The following is a 12,191-nucleotide window of genomic DNA, read 5'->3' on the forward strand; positions in this document are numbered from 1 at the left end:
ATTTATAATATCCACACTTTTAGACAACTCCATTTACTAAATTTTTTAAAATCATTTGACCCAATAAAAAGGTTGATTCAAAAAGAGTTATTGACAATATGTTCTATTTATCCCTCATAATAAAACCCTGACAACGAAATTTGAAATTACCATTAATACCACCCAAAAACCTGACCAGATATTAAATGTTGAATTTAATATAATAATAAAAAGATACCATAAAGAGACCCCATAAAGTGTGACATTATTAAAAACGGAGAGTATGCCAATTTATTATCTGGTTGCATATGCATCTCACATTTCTACACTAATAAATCAAGGGAAATATCATTGGGCTATCATGCGTACAATACTCTAATAATAAATCAAGGGAAATATCATTGGGCTATCATGCGTGCAATACTCTAATAGACCTCAACTCAGTCTTCAAATAGAAAAGTTCTCACAAGATCTTCTTTTCGTTCCTTACAAGTTAGAATGTCCCCACTTCCGGAAAATAAAAATAAAAATTAGAATGTCCCCAAGTGGATTTGGATTCACTTCATTCCTTACTTTAAATAGCTAACCCCTTTATCCTTCACTTGCGTAGAGAATGTCCGAGCATATATATACATATTATATTTCTCATACTTTATGTCTATCTATATGTATCAATACACTTTTTTTTTTGCACTAACTTCTTCTTTTCTTTGGTTTTAAATGGTTATATATATTATAATTCAGAAATAACTTATAATTATATAATAACATATTTTATAATTGTTAATGCGATAGATTATAATTTATAATATAAATTTATGTATTTAATTAAATATAAAAGAAAGAAAGAAAGAAAAAGAAATTATTTTAATGTTTACCAAGTTAAAGATAGTTTATGGGATAGATTGCTTTTTCATTTGTTTGATGTATTCAATCATTTTTCTGTGAAGCTTCAAAATAAATGCTTTCAGTTTCTCGACAAATCTCTCGCTAAATAGATTATCCCAAGAGCTAGCTACCAGCATATCTACCTAAGGCCTCACATTCTAAAATGAAATGTTTTTTCGTTTCGACTTTTCTGGAAGAACAGAAAATGCATACTCTTTCCTCCCACACTTCTTTTGGCCTTTTCCAGTGCCCTGTTTCATAACGGAGTTGATGAGAATTAGTCCTTAACTGAGAAATAAGAATTTTGGCTCTCCAAGAGATATTGGCCTCTATGTATGCTTTTAGTTGATGACTATGAGTGGGATTAAACACTTCAATATAGTACTTTTTCTTTCTTCCTAGCTTTTTATCCCAATTACGCTTGTGGAACTTTTCCAGAACAAAATAATTGTATATTTAAATAATAATTTAATATTTATAAAATTAATTATATTTAAATTATTTTTTAATGTTATACACCGTATTTCATTATTGAATTTATATTTTTATTTATTTGTTAGTAAAATTATTGAATTTATTGGTGGAGATTTATCTATTGTGAATATTTCTTAAGATTCTTTGGGCGTATATATGGGAAATAATATATTTATCTCTGATGAATATTTGTGGGTAATTTTTTGGAGACTTATTTGCATTGAATGTTTGTGGTGTTGTAAACATTTATCTATTCAAGTATATGCTTTGCGGTGTATGCATTACAGTGATAATAACTCTCTAACAATATACATGTAAGAACTCTGTGGAAGTATATTTTGCTACTCATAACCCCCATGTATGAGTTATTTTTATTTCTTTCCTTTTCTTTTTTCCTTTTTAAATTTTTTTCTTTTAAATTATGAGCACTTTACCATATATGTGAAGGGAAGGTGGAGTAAAACCACCCTAGAAAGTCTTTATGATCATATGGATTCATTAGAAAAAATGAGAGAATGGGTTTATTAGAAAAAAAATCACAGAATGAATTCATTAGAAAAAAATGAGCTACAATGCTAATCCAAATTGTTAGAAAATAAAATATTAGAGTTCTAAACGCAATTGCTAAAAAATGGAAGATAGGCTACAAGAAATGAAAAGTAAAAAAAATTACGAAAAATAAATTACAGGAAGTCAATTGGACATAAAACCCATTAAAGATGAAATGTACAAAATGGAAGATAGGCTATAAGAAATGAAAAGTAAAAAAAATTACGGAAAGTAAATTGGAAAGATGAAACGTACAAGAGTTGAATCACGAGGGCAATAAAAAAGCTTTGAATTTTATAATTGCTAGTATAAAAGAGAAAAAAAAATGAGGACACATTAGCAATAGTAAAAGAAGAACTAAAAAATAAGTCACAAATTGAAACAACTTATCTCATAGAAGCAAGAAGGTTGGGAAAGATACTCAAGCATAAAGATAGACTGATTTGTGTTAGGGTAAGTTGTAGTGACCATAAATTTTGCATACTCAGTAAATCTCCAACCTTAAAAGGGACAAGAATCTTTATAAATGAGGATCTCATTCTCGCAGGCCAAGTTGAATTAAGGAAGGAAGTTCAAAAGGTAAAGGAAGACAAATGGGCAATCATTAGAAATATGAAAGCTATTATTAGGGATAAACTAAAATGGGAGCAATAAATAAAAATTTGAAATACTCCATATCCTTTTTGGAACTATCGTGGCTTTCCATGGTGTAAAGGTCCTATGTTAAGTTCGATATCAAGTGAAATTGATATTGTTTTTTAGTTGAAACTTGGGAACATGATGAATCTAAGGTGCCTCACATAGATTAATTCATTTTGTGGTTAGCATGGAATAGGAAATCATCTTGTAGAGGAATTGAAGGAATAATTTATTATATAAAAAAGAATGTTTCTCCTCACAATCAGCATCATAAGATATACCCTCTCAATCTATACATTTGGATCAGAATCTCTTACAATAACACTAAGAGGATTTACATTGCAATTTGTCATTTCACACCTATTAACTCTAATTTTTATAACAATAACAATCTAGATAATAATTTCACTCATAGTATCTTAAAATAGGATATTCATAGTCTAAGAAATGAAGTTAATGTCCTCTTGTTAAGAGACTTTAATGCTAGGACCACAACTAACCAAGCTATTCTTCTAAACAATGATTCCAACCCTAATCCTCTCTATCTAGATGAGGACCTTGATTTAGCTAGTGGATACAAAACAAACTCTACAGACCTAACCGAGAATTTATTTGGTACAGAGTTACTAGATCTATAGTTCACATGACCTTATAATTTTCAATGGTGTAATCAAGTGACCAAACTCAAACGAAATTACTTGTATTCATTGGTTTGGCAATAGTGTCATGGACTATGTGATATATGATATTTTTGTTTCCAAAAAAATATAAATTTAGACCTTGTAAATGACCATGAGTCCTATGGGGATGTGGAATTGGCATCCTTTTAAATTCATTTTCCTATCCTTTATTTACCCTTTTCTACTCTCAAGGCCATACTTTATCATTGTAACAACCAATATCAACCTAAGTATGTCCCTTTTTATATGTTATCCTTATGATCTAATTATGCTTGTAATTTGGCATGATAACTACTGCTTAGGCTATTTTTTTATCATAAAACTAACAAATGGGTCATTTTAAGGTATGTGGTATGTTGAGATGTTGTTACAGGATTACACTTTCCAGTTCTTCCTCACTAAGGACGGGACAAGGACTCGCTAAATTTTGTTGATACACACGAGACTTATTTTGGACACATTGATCTCCTTCAACAGATAATGAAGACTGATATGGAAAACTATATCATCAAATTTAGTTCAATCGTCAAAGGAGATAGTCATGGACAACGCAATTGAAACAATTAAGATTTTCCATAGATGAATTATTATAATATAGAACAGTTGTTACAACTTTGTCCCAACCATGGAAATTGTTATTAAATTGTTAATGTGTATTCTTGAATTAGATCACATGAGAATCAATACATTCTCATGATGATCTTATCTTTGTAGTCTGAAATTACAAAGAGGTGTGATCTCTGCCCGAGAATAGATATAGATAGACATAGAGAAAAAAGAAGGATAGAAAAGGAGAGCATGAACATTGTAATCATGTATATTTCATTAATCAAAATCTCAATCATTCGTGGCGCCATACCTTTTATGTTGATTAGCTTTTGTGTTGTGCAGTTTACCGACCCTTGCTAGGGAGGGCCCTCATTCGTGGCGCCATACCTTTTATGTTGATTAGCTTTTGTGTTGTGCAGTTTACCGACCCCTGCTAGGGAGGAAGGGCCCTCCTTAGCAGGGATCACTGCTTAGGAAGGTATTGTAGCAATTTTATTTATTTCTGCTTAGTTATGATTCATGTATGATTATTTTTATTGTCATTGTTGATCATGTTCATGCTTTAATGATTACATAATTCTAACCTTTCTATCGTGTAACAACATAGGTCCTGGATTGACCCCTTTGTTAGTGTGATATTTATTTAGTTCTTGTTACAGTTTGGTGGTGTGTTTATTTTATTTAAATGTGTGTTCCAACATTTACTTGAGTGAATGGTTTTTAGGAGTGTTTTTTCCTTCTAAATAAGAGTGATTGTGTGACAAAGTGGTTTATTTTGCAACATGTGTTTATTTTTTGAAAGTGTGAGAAAGGTTTTAGAGTGTAACAACCAAAGTGTTGGATTTTTGAGAGTGTTATTATAATGATTAGGTTTGAATTCATTAGCTCTTATCACCATTTTTCGTTGCATATACTTTGTGTTATAGCCTTGAAATAAAAAGCTTACCCATATTAATAATTAATGTGAGAGTCAGATTTGTTGCTCTGGATTAAAAGAAAAATGGGTCCACCCAACATTTTGGCACTGTTGTTGGGGAAGGCTATTAGAGGTGGATATGTGTGACTAGTTGATCTGCATGCATTGATTGAAAGTGTGGTATATGTGTTCCTAACTCTGAGGTTTTCGGGTGGTAAGACGAGAGGTAAGAACCTGTGCATCAGTTCAACATATCAAAGCGGGCTCAGCCTCGTAGGAATCAAGACACACAAGATTACAATGCATGAGTAGTGAATAAGAAAAATATGGTGCCCCCAAATAGACTAACCATGTAGGTGGAAGAGGATGAAGTAGGAAGAAGAAGAATCGAGACTTGGGAAGAGTAACTTACATATAAGATACCATTTCAAAAGTTGAAGCAAATTCATCTACTCAGGGAAAGGTGACTAAGAAGAAGGAATCATGCAAAGCTGCTCCATGAAGGCCAACATCTCCTTCTTGTGAACCTTCAATTCCATAAACCAATTTCAAAGTTTTCAACCTCTCTATATCAGTAGAGGGTAGGGATCATGATTTGAAAGAAGGATATGGGGATACATATGAACATTATTGGGAATTGATCCATGGAGAATGATTACTTGATTAGTATACCTTGGAATTTGGTAGTGCAGTGAAACAAACTGCTAAAACTGTGGATTATCCGAGTTCAGATTACAAAAAACCAAACCACAGAAATCTGCAATCCATTACAAAGGGTGTTGAAAATTCATTAGGACTACCTAAACCATATGAGAAACTTGAACAACCTGAATATCCTGAGTAATCCCCATCACCAAAAAGAGAGGAATCTCCTTCACCAGGGAAGCCACCTGTAATAATGGTACAAAACCTGCAACAAAATCAAATGGAAAGAAGATTAGTCATTGCTTTTGATTTCCCTATTGGGAATCTCCAAGGATAGGCCCTAATGAAGAACATTCCTTTGTTTGCACTCCCTACTTTTCAAGGCATGATTAAGATTATCCAGACACATTTCTTTTTTAATTTGATGTCCTTTGCAGAAGTTATAATTACACCACCAATGAACAAAAACTAAAACTATTCCCAGCTACATTAAAGGAAGCAACATTGAGATGATTTATGGGACTCGGTGGGGCATCCATTAACTCTTGGGATGGGATGAAGAAAACTCTTTTAGAAAAGTATGAGGATTATTTTCGTTCTAGAGATCAAAAGGATGAACTATTCATAATCACCCAAACATCAAATGAATATTTGGAAGAATATGTTGAATGTCTTCAATATAACTTACAAAGAGCTCGACATAAGAATATGGACTAGGAAATAGTAAAGACAACCTTGATTAAAGGAATGAGGGATGGCTGCCTTGACATGCTAAATATTCTGGGGAAAGGGGATATATCCAAGGAACCTTATGATGAGATTATTCAACTTTGCCAAAGAAGTTCCAGAGGATCAACAAGAACCAAACCTTGACACATGATGCCTCTGCTAAGATTCTAAAATCAACTAACACTGGAGTAACAAAATTGGGAACCTGCTGGAGAATTTTAAAATTGATATTATGAGCTCGATGTCCTCTCAGTTGGATGTATTGCAAGAAAAGACAAAAACAGATGGAGGTAGAGTAAGATCTAGCCATTTTTTACTCTTAGTGTAGGAAGAAACATCCTTTGATGGAATGCCCACTCAACAACTATACCATATGTGAGAGGGACCACTCCACAGAACAGTGCCCCTCATTAATTGGAATTAAGGAAATTTACAAGGAAGTAGGGGAGAATGTTGAAGCAATGCATTTTATTTCTACTAAGAATCCTTGGCAACCTAGGTCATTAAGTATGATGCAAGAATCCTTCTCACTTTCCAATTCTTGGTTTGGTATGTATAATTCCCAACAAACACCCCAACAACTGCAATATTCAATAGCTCCATGGAAGCCTCTCAACCCTCCTTTGGTTCAATACCCTACACCCTAGCCATAGTGGCATGTCCCTTCATGGCCTCAACTATAGCAAGGGCATGATCACCTTAACCAAATTCCTATACAAATCCCAATGCAACAACATCAGTCACAACTTCCTTCTAATGTACCCATGAGCAGTCCTTCGTTGCATCCTCAGCTACCTATACAACCCAACCCTAACCTTAATAATAAGGCAATGCAATAAATTTATACTCTAATTCTCCCTACCTATTGTATCTCACACGTGGAATGTAATGAGATTCAATTATGATCGGGAAGGGTAGTGACCCCCACTATCTCTCATGTTATAATAAAGAATGAGGAAGAAAATTCATGAAGGGAAGAAAACTTAGTTCAAGGATCTTTATAAAAGCAACAGGTTGTAACAACCAATGTTACCATTAGTACTGAAACAATTGATGAAGTTGTAACAACCGACACTATTGTAACAACCAGTAATACTGTAAGAACTAGTATCACTATGACAACCAATAGTACTGTAACAACCAGTATTACTGTAGCAACATATATTACTTCGGTTACAAAACCTGTATCAGCTGCTACAAATGAGACTTATTTTCCCCCTCCTTACCCTGAAAAATTAACTAAGCTTAAGGATACCCCTCAAGTCGAGTTTGAATTCCTAGAGGAGTTAAAGAACTTATTTGTTAAGATCCCTTTACTTCAAGCAATATGAGATGTTCCGGTTTATACTAAAACAATTAAGAAGCTATGTGTTAAAAATCCATGTAGGAAACCTCGAGATCCCCCTACTGTGCATGTCATCGAGAAATTATCATCACTAATATTGGGGAACAATGTACCTGCCAAATATGAAGATCTCGGGAACCCGCCCGTAACTGTTCACATTGGTGGAACAACTCTCTCGAATACCTTGATTGATTTAGGAGCAACAGTCAACATAATAATTAGGGAAACTATAGAACTACTTGGGCTTACCAATATGAGACTGACCTCTACTATTTTAGAATTAGCAGATAGGTCTAAGATCTTACCTGAAGGAATTTTGGAGGATGTTATTATTTCGATATATTCTTGGCAGTACATAATAGATTTTATGGTGCTTCATCCCAAGACATGCCTAGGAGGACATCCTTTAATTCTAGGCAAACCATGGCTACCTTCTACATATGCCTTTATCGAATGTAGGTCTAGCTGCATGACTATCTTCGATGGTCACACTACCAAGGAACTTGTTCTTTACCTTGCAGCTAAACCAAGTTTGGATTTTGAGAATCCTTCATGGTTTGAGTCTGACTTGGAAGAAGCTTGTATTTCAAAAATGAGACTGAAGACCATATCATTAGCAACTTTATTAATGTCCCTTCTGTTGTTACACCATCCGAATCTCGATTGTTAAGTTCTGTGATAGACAATTCCAATGAGAAAGAAACTCTTGATGATCCTGTTACACAAGAAATACCTACCAAGGGTGTACTTGGAAATTGAGCCTAGTAAAACCCTAAACATCAACCTTAATTTATCCCTTGTGAAAAGAGAGAAATTAGTGTTGTTACTTAGAAATAATAAGGAATCATTCACATGGGATTATAAGGACATGAAGGGTATCCATCCTACTATGTGTACTCATCACATCTATTTAAAGGAAGGATCCTAACATGTCAAATAACCTCAACGAAGAATGAATCCAACATTAAAAGGAGTTGTTAATGAAGAGCTTTAGAAACTCTTAGATGCAAATTTCATATATCATATTTATGATAATCAATGGGTATCTCCACTTGTTATTGTTCCCAAGAAAAGTGGAGAATCTATGTGGATTATAGGGAGCTGAACAAGGCCACTCAATAAACCATTTCCCATTACCTTTTATTGATCAGGTCTTAGACACTCTGTCTTGTAAGAAATTATTTTCTTTCTTGGATGGATTTAGTGGCTATAATCAGATACATATTACTCCTGAAGACTAGGAAAAAACTACTTTTACTTGCCCTAAGGGTGCATTGCTTATAGGGTCCTACTTTTTGGACTTTGTAATGCACCTGGAACATTCCAACGAGTAGTGTTGGGAATTTTTGTTGACATGGTAAATGACTATTTGGAAACCTTGATGTGTGATTTTACACCCTATGAGAATGAGTTTGATGAAGCCCTGCACAACCTTGAGAAAGTACTTGAGCATTATCTACAAACCCACCTTTGTATCTGTTGAAAATAATACTGAGAGGGGGGATGAATCAGTATTATCAAATTCTTTTCAATATATCATCCAGATTTATACTTTAAGTTATTCTTCAGATATTGATCGTTAGTTTGTATGTCAGTACCATATAATAATGAGTAAGAACAGGAAAAACAGATAATCACACCAAAGAACACCAGATATAAGGTGGAAACCCAATGTGGGTGAAAACCACCTGCTACAATATGTCTCTATCTTCTTTCAATTAGAAACTTCTTTTACAATGATTTTGTACTGGTGCAGTCCTTTACCAGTACGCAGGCTGCAACCTGCAGAGAGCTACAACCCTCTCTCGTTTTCTAGTCTCTCCTGGAAGGGAGCTACAACCCCCTGCTTCTTTTCTTCCAAGGACCACTTTTCATAAATTTTCAAACTGGATCCATGAACATCAAATAATCATCAAGTACATGTAACTCACCCAATCAACTTTTTCAATCAACCAATGAATCAACCAATAACTTCTCAGAATGCAGTAACCAGATCAGCAATACCAGTAATCTAAACCCAGAACTCTTCAGCAATAGATAAAAGACAGCCAACAAATGTTTCAAGAAAGGTCCGCAACTTCACCAATAGAGGCCTGCGAATATCCGCAGCTCTTCTGTGTCTAAACTGCGCAGATCCGCACCTAGTCCTTCTTCTGCTCTGCGTACCCCCGCACCTACTCCTTCTGCTGCCCTGCGTACCTCTGCTCAGATCCGCAACTGCACTGTCTGCCTGACAGCGTACCTCCGCACCTGGTCCTTCTGTTCCCCTGCGTACCTCCGCACTGTGCCTTCTTCTGCACTGCGTACCTCGCACCTGCGCCTTCTGCTGCGCTGCGGATCCCCGCACTGCGCCTTCTGCTGCGCTGCGGACCTCCACACCTGCACTGTCGATCGCCTGCAGACCTCTGAATAGAGCCAAATTAACAGTCCTCCAATGTGCCACAGACAGTCAGATCCACAGATCTGATCATGCGCCCGAGAGATCACGACCTATCAATAGATTCGCCTTAAAATTCACCTTGATTTAGATCTAGCTTTTAAAACCGATCACCCAAAATTTCAGATCTTAAGATATTCAATTTTCACAAGTGTATAGCCAAGTGATCTCCTTTCCTTTTTATAGGCAAGCCCTTATTCACACCATGGGACAAAACCATCAAAAACCAATACAAGGGATCCAAACCGGGGTTCAATACTTTAGATCCTATACCACGGACCAAAACCATAGGATCATGATCGACGGGCTAAATACCAAGGGCCAAACATAAGAAACCCCACGTGTGCGCGCTTCTCTGCATTGGAGTGAGTGAACTAGGGTCCGCACCTTCTGAACGGAGCACCTGCGGATATGTCCGCACTTCTTGGTCGACGTACCTGCGGGTCCGCAGCTTCTCTTAGGATCACCTGCGGGTATCTCATTTTCTATGATTTTGAGAGCCTGAACAGAGATCTGCCACTTGAGTGAGTTTCCATCAAGTACAACACCTGTGCCATAGCGCCAAACCTGAACCATACTGCCAACAGTCTCAACACTAAAAAGTGTCATATAATGATGACTGAAGGCATTTTTTTAGGTCACTATCTCTTTGCTGCAGGTATCCAGGTCGATCCAGCAAAGGTAGAGGCAATTTTGAAAATTCCTACTCCTAAAATGCAGAAAGAGGTACGTAGTTTTATGGCCAGACAGGTTAATAAAGACGATTTATAGAAAAAAATTCCAAAATTGAATTTTCGTTGTTTGCACTACTAACAAAAGATAATGAGTTTGAATGCACTGACAAGTGTAACAATGCTTCTGCGGAGTTAAAAATATGTGTAACAAAAACACATATTTTAAGAGGACCTAATTGGAGTATGTCATTCCACATCTCCATTGATGCTTGTCATATAACTATTGGAATTGTGCTTGGACAACAAGAGGAAAACAAGTCATATGTCATTTATTACATCAACAAAAATTTGGCTCTTGCGAAGGTAAATTAAACAGTAATAGAAAAGGAGTTTATTGCTGTTATTCATGCTATTAATAAATTTAGTCATTACATTCTGGTTATCAAACTTTTGTGCATACTGGCCATTATGTTATTTGATTCTTAATGAATAAGCTAGTTACAAATGTTAGGGTTATTAGGTAGTTGTTGTTACTCAAAAAATTTGATATTACCATTATAGATAAACATGGGAAGGATAATGTTGTTGAAAATTTTCTTTCTAGATTGACTCATGTTACTGATGATCTGTCTATAGAAACTGATAGAGTTGCAAATGCTCAAGAAATTTAATTTAAAATCAAGAGACACAATTCTACTCTATTGATCTATGGAATGAAATTCACAATTTAGAACAACATGCATAGACATGCAATAAGAAAAACAACAAATATACAGTGTAACAATGCTTTTGCGGAGTTAAAAATATGTGTAACAAAAACACTTATTTTAAGAGGACCTAATTGGAGTATGTCATTCCACATCTCCATTGATGCTTCTCATATAACTATTGGAATTGTGCTTGGACAACAAGAGGAAAACAAGTCATATGTCATTTATTACATCAACACAAATTTGGCTCTTGTGAAGGTAAATTAAACAGTAATAGAAAAGGAGTTTATTGTTGTTATTCATGCTATTAATAAATTTAGGCATTACATTCTGGTTATCAAACTTTTGTGCATACTCACCATTATGTTATTTGATTCTTAATGAATAAGCTAGTTACAAATGTTAGGGTTATTAGGTAGTTGTTGTTACTCAAAGAATTTGATATTACCATTATAGATAAACCTAGGAAAGATAATGTTGTTGAAAATTTTCTTTCTAGATTGATTCATGTTACTGATGGTCTGCCTATAGAAATTTGATAGAGTTGCAACTGCTCAAGAAATTTAATCTAAAATCAAGAGACACAATTCTACTCTACTGATCTGTGGAATGAAATTCACAATTTAGAACAACATGCATAGACATGCAATAAGAAAAACCACAAATACACAGTGATTTCTAGGGGAACCCAACTGGGAAAAACCCCTCAAGCCTATTTGCATTAATCAATGAATTGAGAAACTATTACAATTGCTAGCTCCAGCTCTGAGCTCAACCTGCAAAAGAATAATTGTTCTCTTGCTCAATGAACAAGCTCTGGCCAACACTTAGCCAAATATTTTCTCACCAAGGCCCCTATTTCCTTGCGCAAATCCTGAGGAAATTAGCCCCTATTATTTAGGAATTTCCTCCAAAATGATTGCACAATTCCCAAGGATTGATCACTGATTGCATGCAACACCTATACACTCAACACT

This window comes from Pinus tabuliformis, chromosome 4_1 (assembly GCF_031772625.1).
Source record: "Pinus tabuliformis cultivar Carrire ecotype Pingquan chromosome 4_1, CPIR1, whole genome shotgun sequence".
In the NCBI taxonomy this organism is placed as follows: Eukaryota; Viridiplantae; Streptophyta; class Pinopsida; order Pinales; family Pinaceae; genus Pinus; species Pinus tabuliformis.